General features: G+C 40.5%; 1 protein-coding gene across 6 annotated transcripts in view; it reads right to left on the reverse strand.

Moving 5' to 3' along the window:
* LOC104638733 (sodium channel protein type 2 subunit alpha) overlaps positions 1-14,140 on the reverse strand; it is a 201,006-nt gene that overhangs the window by 58,531 nt on the left and 128,335 nt on the right. The window contains exon 2 of one of the 6 annotated variants that reach the window (XM_075756787.1): positions 2,625-2,835. The exons of 4 other annotated variants lie outside the window; for them this stretch is intronic. The gene's annotated coding sequence lies outside the window, so the exon portion shown is untranslated. Of the gene's footprint in view, positions 1-246; positions 457-2,624; positions 2,836-14,140 lie in introns of those variants that run through there. One more of the 6 variants, XM_075756788.1, reaches the window with a different exon arrangement.

Genomic DNA, 14,140 nt, shown 5'->3' on the forward strand with positions numbered 1-14,140 from the left:
CCTGCAGGTTCTCCCTGTGAGCATGCTCTTCCATTGCGGGCAAATGCACCTGGTGCATTCTGTCATGGACGGTCTGTAGCAAACTGCTGCTGGAAGCTGCACTGACTAGTAGCAGCAGAAGGGTTAATTAGCAAAATGAAAGTGGTCCTGCTGCAGAATCCTGTTAGATTTTATTGTTAATTACAAGGGGGGAAAAAAGGCATAATCCTGTTTTAATACTGCAGGAAAGAATTAAAAATTCATTACCAGTGAAGAATCTTGCACTTATGTGGGTTTGGAATGGCATCAAGGAAGACTGCAGCTAAAATTCCATCATGTCTTTTTTTTTTTTTTTTTTTTTTTTTTTAATTCTCCTTCTACAGACCACACCTAACTTCCTGCTGAAGGATCCTGGTTATTGAAGTTAAATCTGGCATTTCCTGTGCGAGCCTACTGAATGCTATAGCTCTTATTGCCACTAGATGGTACTGATATACATCCATAAATTCTTGTCAGACATGGTAAAAAATTTTTGCATGCTCGAACACTTGCTTAAACTGAGACTCTGGGACTAAAATACACGATTTTATATAACTAGACAGGTCTCAGGATTCTCAAAATTTCTTCTGAATATATAGCAGCTACTTCTGATGAGACCATAGCTGTTAAAACTGTGAAGGTGACACAGAAAGAAAGTAGGAGGGATAGCAAAGTAAGAAAAACAGAAAAATGGAGGTTGCACAGACAGTGTACAACCAAAGCAGTTGCTGAGACTGGATTATCGGCAGTCTGGAATATTTTAAACTATAGTTTGTATCAGTTTTCTAAAATAAATTTATACAATATATTTGATGTGTATTCTTTCTAAATCTAGGAAAGCCCACAATGAGAGGGAAGGATGGCAGTTTTGAGTGTTCTCTGCAGTGGTGAATTCCTGTCCAGAAACCACCCACTGTAGCAGGGAGCCAGACTAGATGATGAGGAGCACTGTACGCCCCTCCCATGTGGCAAATCAATAAGACCATCTTTGGGCACTACTCCACCTAAATGCCATCCTACTTCTTTTCCCTCTCCTGCTTTATCTGTATTTTCTGTGCTTACTGATTGTCATACTTTTTTTCCCGCTGCACTAATATCACTGTTTTAGCCCCTCTCTTTCCCCACGATCGACCTTCTGCCCTTCCCTCCTTCTCTCACAGGTACCCAAATTTCTTTCAAACTTTCCAAGCAACATATTCCTGTATCTGTAGACTCAGACCTTCAGGCAGTCATTTACTTCTGTCCCTCTGCTATCTCCTTTCCTTCAGCTGCAAAGACGACTAAAGAAGCTGTGGAAAGTAATAAAAAGCAGAATCACTCTAAAATGAGCAAGGTTGGAGAAGGAAATAATATAGTAGCTGAAGAAACACCACTGTGGCTTTGAAAAAAGGACAATGAAGAGAGGGACAAATATTGATAATTTGGTTCTTTGGTAATTGTGGTGAGAGAATGAACAGTTTGACTGGATCAAAATAGTGGTTTTGAAATTTTCAGCAACTAAGAAAAAATGTGTCAAATGAGAAATATAATTTAACCACATCAAAAGTATTGATTTGGTTTTGAATCATTTAAACATTACACAATGTTTTAAAATAATGTTAAAAGCCTTTTTAGAAAAGTCTTTCATTTGATAGGGTCTTCTAATTTTACAAATGATTCAATGAAATCAATAGAAATTTTGCAAACAATTCCATGTAGCCAATTGTTTTTGTTAAAAGCTTTGGATGAAAACTTCTGGTTGGCTCTCATCAGGACTGTGGTTTACTTGCAACTTCTCTGTAGTCTCACAATAAGAGGATTATGAGACAGCACAGATTCACAGAAGGAGTAAAAGCTTCTAACTGTGAAAGTATTTTGATTATATGTGTGGATATGTACAGACGTGTTTATGCAACTGCTTATGAAAATTACAGTAAACCAAGTACCTGGAAAGCTGAGCTAATTCACACAATATAGAAAAGGAGCTTCATTCTGCTGTTAATGGTATATTAAAGTGTCTGATTAGTTGTTTCTTATCATATGGGTCTGAAATTATCCAAGATCTCAATTTGATTTCCACCAGTGCTATACAATCTACATGCATAGTGTTAGGAAGGACAGCAAGAAGTAAAGACAAAAAGGAAATAGTGGGACATTGTATCCCATTACCTTAGGTGCTTGGGTCTACAGTCTTACTAGGTTGAAAGGTGAAAAGAACAAATATTTTAGAGACACAGAACAGGCAGGAAATGCAATATGATCTCTGCAATCTAAAAGAGAAATATATATACTTATAAAGCAGAGACCACAGTAGTACATCTAGAGAAGCTAGTAAGAATCCTTAAAATATATTAAAATAATTAGATACTACATAGCTCTAATAAATGCAATAGATAACATTAGCAGAGGCAGGAAAATGATCAAATCAAATAGCAAGTATCAATCAAAACCCAATCCAACATAACCTACATTTAAAAACTTTTGTTCAAACATGGTCAAAAATTACCTAAAATACAAACATGGATTAAGAATAATTCTAGTAATAGGTAACTTCTGACTGCTGTATAGCTTCCTACCTACAGCCATGGGTACATTTTACAAATGATTTTATCACCAGCGGTACCCACGTTCCCACTACGATGGGACATCTGAAAGCTTGAAGTGGACTTTGTCCTTTAATCACACGGCAAAACACTTATGGCGCATATAAAGGGTAGAGTTGAAGAAGTGTTCAGTGTCATATGTAAAATGAGAATGAATGATTTTTGACAGGACAGAGCTGAGAGAAACTTCCAAGTCTTTCTTGGCTGTCTAGGAGCCCTTCATCTACAGACAATCCTGATTAATAAAATCAGAAGGAAAACAGATTACCAGCTTCTCCTCAGACATCTGTAAAAATTAACTGTCTTTGTTCAGTGTTAAAGTGGAGCATTAAAATGCACAAGTGGCAACTTGCCATCATTCTGTGGTTCTGTGATCCCTTTACTCTCCAGCTGTGTGTTCCTGTACTGTATTAGAATTGTCCCTAAGTGCATGACTTTTCATCTATAGTTCTGAATTTCATCTCATTCCAGTAACACCAGTCATCAAACTCATCTAGTGCTTTCTGTGTAATAGCTTGCTCATTCTTTGACAATGCCTCCCAACTTTGTGATAGGAGCTAATTACATTGGCATATTTCCACTTTCTTTGCTGAAACAATTAATTAAATTTTAAATAAAATCTGCCCCAAAATTATAATGGTGATGAGCAACTTTGACCAAAGTGTAGGTTACTGTGGTATTTGCTGTAATTTGCAAAATATGTTAATACTACTCTAAGAACTTTAATCTTAAAACAAATCTGAAGTTTATGCTCTAAAATGAAATAGTATTTTTTGCATTTAAAGAGCAAAAGATGTAGCAAAGGGAAAAGGGAGCTTTTTCTTCTTCTAAATAGTATACATTTAATCAAATACACTGAATCTAAAGAAGTTCCTGTCACATCTTCCCCCCATGCTACTTAAAACATTTACTATACTACTAAATTATTCATGGTGATCTAGATGACTGAAAAACATGTTTGCTAGCTTTGCAGATGGCATGAAACTGGGAGGGCTACAGGTAGACAGGAAGACAGTATTAGAATTTAAAATATCCTCACAAATAATGAAATTATCTCAAAAAATGATGCAACTTGAGAGATACAGGTCCTACGTTTTATCTTTAGGCAAGAATAAATAACTGAAAAATTACAGGATGAGGAACGAAACCCCAGTAGCTCTGCAGGAAAAGATCTAGAGTACTTACTGCATCATGAACCAAACATGAGTGAAAACTGTCAGAACTGAGGAAAAAAAAAAAAAAGCACTTTGATTTATAAACTTGTGAAATGATCTTCTGCTCCTTCTGCTCTTCTAGTTGGAGCAGTATGTCCAACTTGAGTACTACATTTCAAAAAATATGGGAGCCACCTGGAGAGAATTCAGACCACAGCAATAAAAACATAACTTATGAGAAAATATCCAAGGAATTGTGGGATTTATTTGAGTTCTTTCTTAATTCCTTTGATGGAAGGCATGATGACTGACTTTATACGACTAAAAAGCTCCTCCAAGGAAGAGGAGGAATTTGTTTTCTTTTTATCTGGCAAACAGGTTGTGGGGTTAAACTGCAGCAAGAAGGATTTGTTAGAAAAACCTTTTACCAGTGAAAAATAGAGAATGAAGAGAGTGGACACACCACAATCATTCAAGGGCTGTAGGAAAGGCCAGCCTTGTAAAAAGAAGGATCAGTGATGAATTTGAGATTTGTAGCAAAACTGATCAGGATGAGAATCAAGACACTTGTAACAGGCCCTCGCTGTTTCAAGGTCTTAATAAGAGTAGGTTTCTCATTGTTTTGTGCTGCTCCGCCCTCGCTGTTTCAGGGTCTTAATAAGAGTAGGTTTCTCATTGTTTTGTGCTGCTCCATCTGTTATGTTTCTTCCCAGGCCTCAAGGGAGCAAGAGCTTCCTGTTTATATACCAGAGAAGCAGAAAAAGAGGGGTTTTGATTTCAGTCACTATTGGCTGAGAAAGTTCTTGAAGATTCAGTGAGGTGTGGGATAGAAAAAAGTGACATCACATGGAGGGAAGTCCCAAGGAATTCTTTACAAAGAGATCAGAATGCCTAAGCATGGATCGGTGTGGAATAGGAGAGATCTGCCCTCAGTTTCTCTTTACTCAGCTCTTTCTCCTTCCAGTATTCTCCTTTTCCCCTAGCCTGACAAAAAGAAATTAAAACAATCAAGTTGAGAAAAGCTATTTCATAGTCCATTCTCTTATTTGCACTTCACATCACCACTATTCCTATACATGGGTAAAATAAATACTGGAAAAAACCCTGTTCTGTTTCAAAGGGCTATAGCTGTTCTGGATGTGTCAGCACCTGTTGGCACTGCATGAAAGACTGCATAACACATCTGCCCTGTCTGAAGGTGGAAGGCTTGCAGCTGGTGTAGTAGTTAGTATCCCTGCTAAGATTTATGGTCTCACTACTCCACTGCTGAAATTAGTAGACGGCAAATAAAAATAAATTTTCCTGTGCTTGAGGTTTGTGTGTTTCATACTACGCTACATTGTATGTTCAGTAGACAGAGCTCTGACAGAGGTCTTTTCATACAGTATCTATGTGCTGAATTGTGAGATTTGAACAGCAGCTGCTTCTATACAACAAATTTTTCAAAACAGCTCTTAGAAGAGCTACATAAAAATACAGCTTCCTACACACTGTCCAATATTTTAAACACATGTATAACTAGCAAGTCACCTTTGAAAATGCAGTTTCTGAAAATCTTAAGCCAATATGAGATGGTGCTGTCAGAAGGGACAGTCCCATTCTCCACCCACTTAAACCCTGGTCATTTCCCACTGTGTTGGCTTGAGCACTGCTGCACCTCTGCATTTTAGCCACAGTAGCTCACTGGTCTGGCTGAAAACTACAAATAAGTGGCTGGATTTCAGACAGATCAAAGAGCTGACCCACCACACTACAGAAAAGAAATTAAGAGGCTTAATACATCCCCTTGCTTTTAGAGTGCAAAGGACTTGCTGACTATCTACAGTGTCTTCCAAATTTTAGAGCTTCTCCTAAGTGCAAAGCTCAATAGGGCTTAAGGCGCCAAAGTACGAATAAACAGATCTTCAGTGCTTGAATGCTGGAGCTGAACAGAGCTCTAACAATTGTACAGTCAACAAATACTAGCACAGATCCTGTTCCTGGTGTAGAACCCACTATAGGTAGGATAAAAAAGCAAAAAAGTTTATTAAAATGCTCAAACACTAGCAAATCTAGGGATCAAATTGGGCTAGCATTCAATTACAACAGCCTCAGGGCTGCTTTTCCAAGGTCAGGAGGTGACCAGGATCACCCTTTGCTTTTCAACATGGACATCAGGACAGCATTTTATGCAAAATGTGTGGCAAGGATCATCTAATGTGAAAATAGGTATACAAAGACCTCTATTGGGAAAGTTTGGGGTTCCTTAAAATAAATTTTCTCACTCTTTAAAACTTATTTCAGGGTACTGCCCATGGGGCTGTGGCAAGATGTACTCCAGCTAAGTATGAAAAATACGTTGATAAAAAATCAGTTGATTGTTATCTTTACTTACTGTTAGCCAATAGCTGACAATGACTTGCATTTGGTTATAGTTACATACTCCATTTTCCTCTTTTATCAGAAATGGTCTCTGAACAAATGCTGATTTTCAATCAAGTATCAGCAAATGAACAAAAAAAGCTATTTGTTTTTTCCCAGATAAGAGGCCCTTAAGTTCTTCTTTCTAGCATTAGACAATTTGGGTTTTTTTCACTTGATGAAAATACCATTCTTAACTGTTTTGGTATACAGTGAAGTAAGCTTTCTCCCAGGCTCAGATGAGCTCTTCCAGTTCTCCATGACCAGAGGAAAAAACAAAGGGCAATTCACACCTGAGAAAGATTCAAAACAACAGTTCAAAAAGGGACATATACTGAGTGTTTCCAAAGCAAACAGCAACATAGGAGACAAAGTAACAGGAGAAGAGCATTCATCAAATCTCTAATGAAGCTGGTTAAGTGATTGAGGCCTTTCAGCCATCTAGCTGAGGTGGGCTTTTCATCTGAGGTGGGCTTTTCATCAGATCAATCTTTGACCTGATATCTGTTGCACAAAACGTATCCCCACAAGAACATTCTTGAATAAGTAAGTGTTGGGCTAGAGATATATCCATTTTTAGTGTGTTTGTGTGGGGAGAGTGACTATACGATTCAAAGATGTAATGATAACAGAAGTGCCATATGTACGGGATGAGCTAGATATTTCCAGATGCCTGAATAGGAGAATGTGCTGACTACTTATGCTGTTAATAAAACATGCTGCGATTTCTTTCCTGACAAACCAGAACCCTGAGTTTAACATTCCCCGTATGGGCATTATGTAAAGATGTTTAGAATGAAATCTCCATTAATCTTAACTACAGCATGGCTACAGAAAATTTAATCATATATAATTTATATCCTTTAGGATAAAAGATACCAGGTAGATAGGAGATTTTAATATCCCCCTAACAACTGCCTAGCAATTTTGGATGAACAACATAAATCATGATTCTGAACCTAGTGACAAGTGATTGTGGAAAATATTGTGCCTTTCCACCTTTATTGCCTCTTACTGCCTTCTGTTGCAAACACAACCTATGAACAAAACTGTGCTTTTGCAGTTAGTGCTTACGTAAGCCCAGATCAGGCTCTGACGCTGGAGCTGGGCCAAACTCCCCTCAAGCCAAAGACAAAGAGCCAAGGACCCCTCCACTTCAGCAAACTGCTGTGACCAGCTTCCAGTTCAACCCCAAACCACTTCCACCGGCTCCTTTTAACCTCGCAGAGCCAACGAGCCAGTGACACGGGAGTTGCGGACAAACGAGAGGGAAGGCAGGGCGGAGCGCAGGCCGCAGTGCCGAGCCCCCCCGGGCTGCCACCTCCTCAACCCGCCCCCGCTGCCGGACGCCTCAGGTGCTGCAGGCGAACCTCCGCCCTGGGCGTCGTCACCTCGCATTGCCAACCCGGACTACAAGACAGGCAACTCGGTGTCACTCGAACCGACCACACAGAGCGAAAAGCCGGCTGGGGAGACGGACGGGGAGCTATTGGGTTATGAAGGGACGCTGCTCTGCAATGGCGGCGGAGCCCGCCGGCACGGAGCGGCGCCGAGGGGAGTGTGTGTGGGGGGGGAGGTTGCCTAGCAACCGGCCCGGCGGCTGCGGCACCCGCGCTGCGGCCTGGCAGACAGCGCAGCGCAGAGGGAGCGCCGCCGCCGCCTGCGGACTGCAGACTCCCCATGAAAAACCTGCTTCAGGCAGATTATTTTTTTTCCAGAAGGAAAGTTTCCCCTGCCTACTTCGGCAGGACCTGATCAAACGGGAGAAGGAAGGGGGGCGGAGAGGGGCAGGCATTTAGCGTAGGGCAGATAACGGCAGGGTTACAGAGAGGCAGAAGAGTGAGTGAGTGAGTGTGTGTGTCTGTGTGCGTGCTGGGGGTTTGCTGTGGAGCAGGGGACCTCGCTCCGCGGTGATGAGGCGAATCCGCCTTTCAGAGTCACCAGCGGGGAACAACGGAGGCCCTGGGCCAGCCCCAGCTCGGGCAGAGGCAGGAGCCTGTCCCAGGAGCAGACAGGGATGGTGCCTTTACCACCGAGCCAGGAAGGAATCGGGGGCATGATCATCCCTCCTGTTAAATTTGTTTATCATCTGTATTGGATACAGATAGCCATGCTGCTTACTGTCTGCAGTCAGCCAATTCCACTTCTTCATGTGGGGGTGGCTGTGGGGTTTGTTTTTTTTTTTTTCTTTTAAAGAGGAAACAGTGACTGTAAAACCATAGAAACGGACATGGGGAAGGCAGTGCTAGGACAGTTTTTATATCATCTCCGCTTTTAAAAGATGTTGTTCTTATTTCAAGCTGTTGGTGTGTTTTTAAGAAGAAAATAACGTCCTCCACCACATGCCAAATAACCCTGAGTTTAGATTCAGATACTCATGTATACCAAACCTAATCAGAGTATTCTCTAAATAGGCCTGCAATTGCAAAGGTAGTTTATTAGTAACAAACACAACTGCCTCTTGAGGAACTGATTTCTAAAACCAAACACAATAGGCACAGAAAGCATGAGGACCATCCCACACGAGGGAAACAAACATCTCAATGGATAACATATGAGAATTTTCCCTGGGGAGCTGCGCTCCCACTGCTGGGGTCCCTGCAGCTGCACAGCACCAGCTGCTGAGGAGATCCTGCAGGAGTTAATGCAGCTTGAAAGAAGCATTAACTCCCGGATATCCATCAGCCTCCAAGGGCAGGCTGCCACAGACTGTTTCCTCGTCAGCACTACTCATGCCCCTACCTGCACATCCTACTGCATAGCTGCACCTGGAAACCTACCAAGGCCTCCGAAGCAGATAGAAACAGCAAAAAGCACAACCAAAGAGCACAGCTCCCTTCCCCATGTGTGGTCTCCACCAGATTCCCTTTGCCACTGGAATGGAAGAGCTGGCTTTGTTTCAGGGAAGTGCCACTTCAAATAAGCCAGAAGCAAAGCGGTTTCAGTGATTCTGGAAATTAAGTCATAGATGAGGTCCCATGTATACTTTTAAATAATCTTTTAGACTTATGATGGTTTACGGGTTAGCAGTTGTTACTATATCCTTAGGGATAGAGTGCAGATGGGTCCAAGCCAGCTACTAGTTACAGGTTGTCATGTTTCATGATAATTACAGATGGGGCTGGCAGTAGTGTTTATTGCTGAGATGCCTGACCTGTACTGTTTGGTTTTTTGGGTTGGGTTTTTGGTTTTTTTCTTCTTCTTTCTTTCCTCCTTGCCCTTGCTTGATTATGACATACTTCAAGTGCTGGGGCTAAAATTTTCCATTTTTGCCTCAGGCTGATTTTTGGAGGGAAGGTTAAACACAGATGATGCAACTATTTCCAAGAAAAAAGCTACAGATACATATTTCTCTTTAAAATTTTATAGCTGCCAATTTTCAAAGCATGAATATGAAGTCTTGCGGAACTCTTTGCAGAACAGCATTTTGACTTTTCTGTTGGAGTGATATCTATAATACTTGCCCAGACTTGAAAAATTTCGAAAAATTAGTTTGCATATATTTGGAAGAACACCCCAGAGGTTTACGGGTGTGAATTCCAGAGATAATGCCTTTTCTGTTAATGTTTCAGTGTCCAGCTGAGGGTATTTTCCTGCAGCCGAAGTCTGTGTCTCTCTGAACTGTGCTGACCTAAGAGTGGGAATCCTTTTGTCTGTGTTCTTAATGATTCCCTACGTTGGTTATTGAAAAAAAACAAGGAAATACAGAAGGAAAAAGGGGGAGCTAGGAAGAAAGGAAGACATATCTGGGATTAAAGACTGGCAGCAGAAAAAACCTCCAGGGAAATATGTGGAAGGACTGTCTGCCTGGATAGAGAGATTGTCTCAAAATTAGCTGTAGTAGTCCTGCTGGCTGGAGAGACAAGAAAAGCTCAAAAACTTGTAGATTATTATGACCAAGAAAATCATCTAGGTTGATCAGTTTGACTTCACAGGAGACCAGGCTGGGAAAAAGTGAAGGAAAAGGGAAAGGGGGTAAGGGCAAGTCAGTATAATGGCGCAAGCTGAGATAGAATAAAGCTAAAAAGGTTGGACTGAATAGACAAGAAAGGGAATAAAAAGCTGAGATAACTGGACTGGAATTAATTGGAAGGATGGACAATAAGATATGAAAATGAGTTTACAGTAAACTATAAAGATGACAAATTCAGAGGTCTGAAGTACGTGTAAATGTACATTCAATAAAATTCATAATTGTTCATATGGGTATCAATATGGTCTCCCTAAAATTATGTACAAACACTCCAATAAAAACCACCTGTTACTGCAGGAAGGAGGACTCAAATGACAGCATATGCTAGAACTGAGGTCTGCCTTACTTTTGGTCCATTTGTAGTACACAACATGGACAAGCTCTTAAAAGCAGTGAGATTTGTTTTGGAGGAGACTTCCTTGGTTCTGCATGTGGATTGGGAGAAGTGACTAGTGAGAAGGGGAAAAAGGACAATGTGGGCAGAAAGCACTGTCCTTTGTGTAAGGTCTGTATGCTGTCTTGGAGAACCGGATGTCACCTCTGCCTGTGTCATGAGTAGGATTCGCCATTCCTGGCGTCAGATCCGTAGGCATCCACATCTAAGGCAATCTGAACTCCTTTCACATTTGCTGGAGAAAAATGGGTCCTTTAAAAGGCAATTCTTCTGACCTGTTTTAGATATCTACCTTAAGATGAGACAAGTTGTGCCCTAGAAGTGCCTGTTTCTCTCCACTGACTATAAAGGGAAAGAGATGAGGTGAATCCTACTCAGTACTCCAATGCAATGCCAGGCAATTCACTCAAATCACACTTTTCACAGGTGACTACAAATCATATGTCTGATTTCCAGAATGTAAAGACAGCCTCACTTCAGTCTCCCCTGACTGCTCCACTCTGCCACTAACATACTTTTATTTCACATTTTAAAAATTGCATTATTTAGTGGAACCTTGTACTTCCACACTTTATTAAACATCAGCCACTTATTTTGTACCTGCTAACATTATTACCACTTTATATTTTGAGAAACAAAACCATGTGTGGTTTTGGAAATAGAATGCCATATGAAAATATATGTGGAAGCCTGATACACATGCATGAGGCAGGGTGAGAACTGAGTATTCCTGTTGTAGTACTTAGCATATATATTAATTACAATGATTGTAATAGTTATGATTTATTACAGCTCTGCCAACTGTCCAAAACTTCACACTACAGGCATCTCTACAGTTGAGTCAGTATGTCTTTTAAATGAAGATGTCACCAGTGTGAGGCACATAAGGCTGGATGTATATTCAAAATTTGGCAATCAAAAAGGAAAAATTAAACCCAACAGCATGAATTTAGATCCCATGATGAATAATACAGATGGTGACTTGTGCAGAACACCGCCAAGTGGTTACATAGCATTTTCCGGACCATCATACAGGAACCATTAGAAAACATAACAGCTACAGCTTCATCCCTCCCCCCCATCTCCCATGCAAAGGAAGACAACAAACATCACCACTGCTCCCTGGTGACCTGACCAGCATGTTTGTTTCTCTGGGTAATGAAAAGCTCAGTCAGATATACAACATTAAGCAGCATTAAACAACTGCCTATTAAATTTAGAAGACTTTTTTTATCTGAAAGGAAACTGAGTAGTTAATTGGCCCACAATGAAATAGAAACACCATCAAAAAACCCAACCCTGAAATAGCTTGCCAGGCCCAGTTTCTGCTTGCCTTTTATAGTGTCCTGGTAACCTAACTGTCATATCAAGACATTAATTGAGAATATTCCGAACACTACAAAACAATCTTTATGGATCAAGTTATCCTGAGGGACAAAGTGCATATGGCAGACATATGCAGTTAAGTAAGAGCAGAAAGGTAATATCACTATTCCATCAAGAAACTTGAAAGGCCTGAGGGAACAACACAGATTCATAAATGTAGGATGAGAGGAGATCATTATGAGTGTTTACTCCGACACTGTGCACAGTATAGCTTGTAACAGTCCCCTGATTTAACATGAGCCTCAGCTGGAACATACCTTTTTAGAATGCCAAATTCATGAGAACCCCTCAGCAAGTTACCTGATGGCAAAGTATTACTGCAATAAAATGGGTGCCTTATTTCATACCTAGACATCAGTTTCCTGGGTAGTGAAGTTAAAAAAACTTCTGTGCCACTTCTCTTTTTAAGTCTGAGAAGGTGCCAGAAATGGAAAGCTGAACAGTTAAACCATATATCTGCCCGAAACAAATCTATTTTACCTCCTGATTTTTTTCATAAGAGGAGAAAAACTCATGAAACGAGCACAGAGCACCAACAGCTGTAAAGTTCAGTCACTGTCTTTGGAAAAAACAGATTCAGTTTCCAGGTAACTTAAAAAAAAAAGGGGGGAGGCGAGGTTTGTTCATTATAATATCATTTGATAACTATGTGGAAAACAAGGATTGCTCAGGATAATCTACAAAAGTCTAGGCTAAAATACAACTGCAGCGCATTATACATGGGTGATTTGGAACCGAGATTTGCTCGGTGGAGTTTGACAATTTACTCCAGTTTGGAATCATTTCCTAACTGTAAATTTTCTTTGAGTATATGCCATTTGCATTTGTTGGTACGTATGAGTAAAGCAAGGGAGCAGATGTTGAAAACCTCCTCAGGAGAGTTTTTCCTTTCCCACTATGGTTGAGCCAGCAAAATGGGTTCTGATTTGAGGGAATACAAGAGCTCCCCAAAGAGCTCTCACAAGCGTTCCTTGCTCAAAGTATCACCTACAACCTGGAGCTGTACCACTGCGAGGAGATCTTCCCACTGGAGCCATGTACACTGCACTGCTCACCTCTGTACAAGAACCCGGATACACATTTCAATGTTTGCTTTACAATGGATTCTGCTTTTTTCTCATATGAACTGAATTTGTGTACCCTCCTAAAAATTTCTTTTCCCCCCCTACATTCGATTGCTTTTCCCCCCATCAATCTCTCCGCTCTAGATTTCCAGTGGATATTTCCTTTCCTTATCACAGTTTCAGAGCTGTTTGCCCATCTTCACAGTATTTATACCAGCTCACTCAATTTCTGCATCATATCCATCATCTTTCTCACTAAGGACAGATTATTTTGAGAATGTGTGAATCCTTAAACTAATTTGGAAGTGAGGTCAATACTGAGAAAAGCAATATAATCCCTTTCCCAGCAATGGAGAATGCTTCTGTGTTCCCAGCCCCTGCCGCTCCACAGAGCGAGATATCAGTGTGAGTAATAGCACCCAAGTGTCCTGTATGATATTAAAGGTCATCATCTTCATACCCTGAGGCGTACATTCAAATTTAATTTATTTTTTTCTGAAGAATACTGGTGGAATAGAGTAACAGATTTTTCTCTGTGCAAAGGCTAACCTGCCTTCAGCTTGGCTTAGAGGGCCAAAGCTTTGCTTCAGATCAAAGATCATGTAATTCATAAAAACTACAGCTGGCAAAAGCACAAATATATTTTTTACAGTCACAAATGTTGTAAAAGGCTGTGGAGTGCTTTAAATGTTAACTCTAACTGAAACTATTGTAAAAAAAGAATAATTTGAAACAATAACTCTTGAAAATGTTCTGTGACTGTTGCATATGTTTAGCCAACAAAACTACAAATGCAAACTGTGTGCAAAATGTAAAATGTTGTTCTATTGAAAAGTGACTCTCATAAATGTGGCCCAGTAACACTTACAGTCTATTGCTTCCTAGTCAAATTGATTTCCTTAGTAACTTCAAGATTTGCATCTTACCATTGCTACTGACAGTAAAATTGGGCGCTTTCCACTTTGTCTATTAGTATTTCCCAGAAGCCAGATTAAAATAAAGTGTTAGCTCATCCTGCACCCCAGTATTTTCAAAGCATATTCTCACTGCTTCACTAGGAGAATTTTTCGGTGGTATTGCCGTGGTACCTAGGAGGCTGTCTACTATCAGCACTTCTGTGGTACTTCTATAAAATGGAAACTCACCCCTGCACTGCAAAATCTAACCTG

The sequence above is a fragment of the Balearica regulorum genome, chromosome 6 (genome assembly GCF_011004875.1).
Source record: "Balearica regulorum gibbericeps isolate bBalReg1 chromosome 6, bBalReg1.pri, whole genome shotgun sequence".
Lineage (NCBI taxonomy): Eukaryota > Metazoa > Chordata > Aves > Gruiformes > Gruidae > Balearica > Balearica regulorum.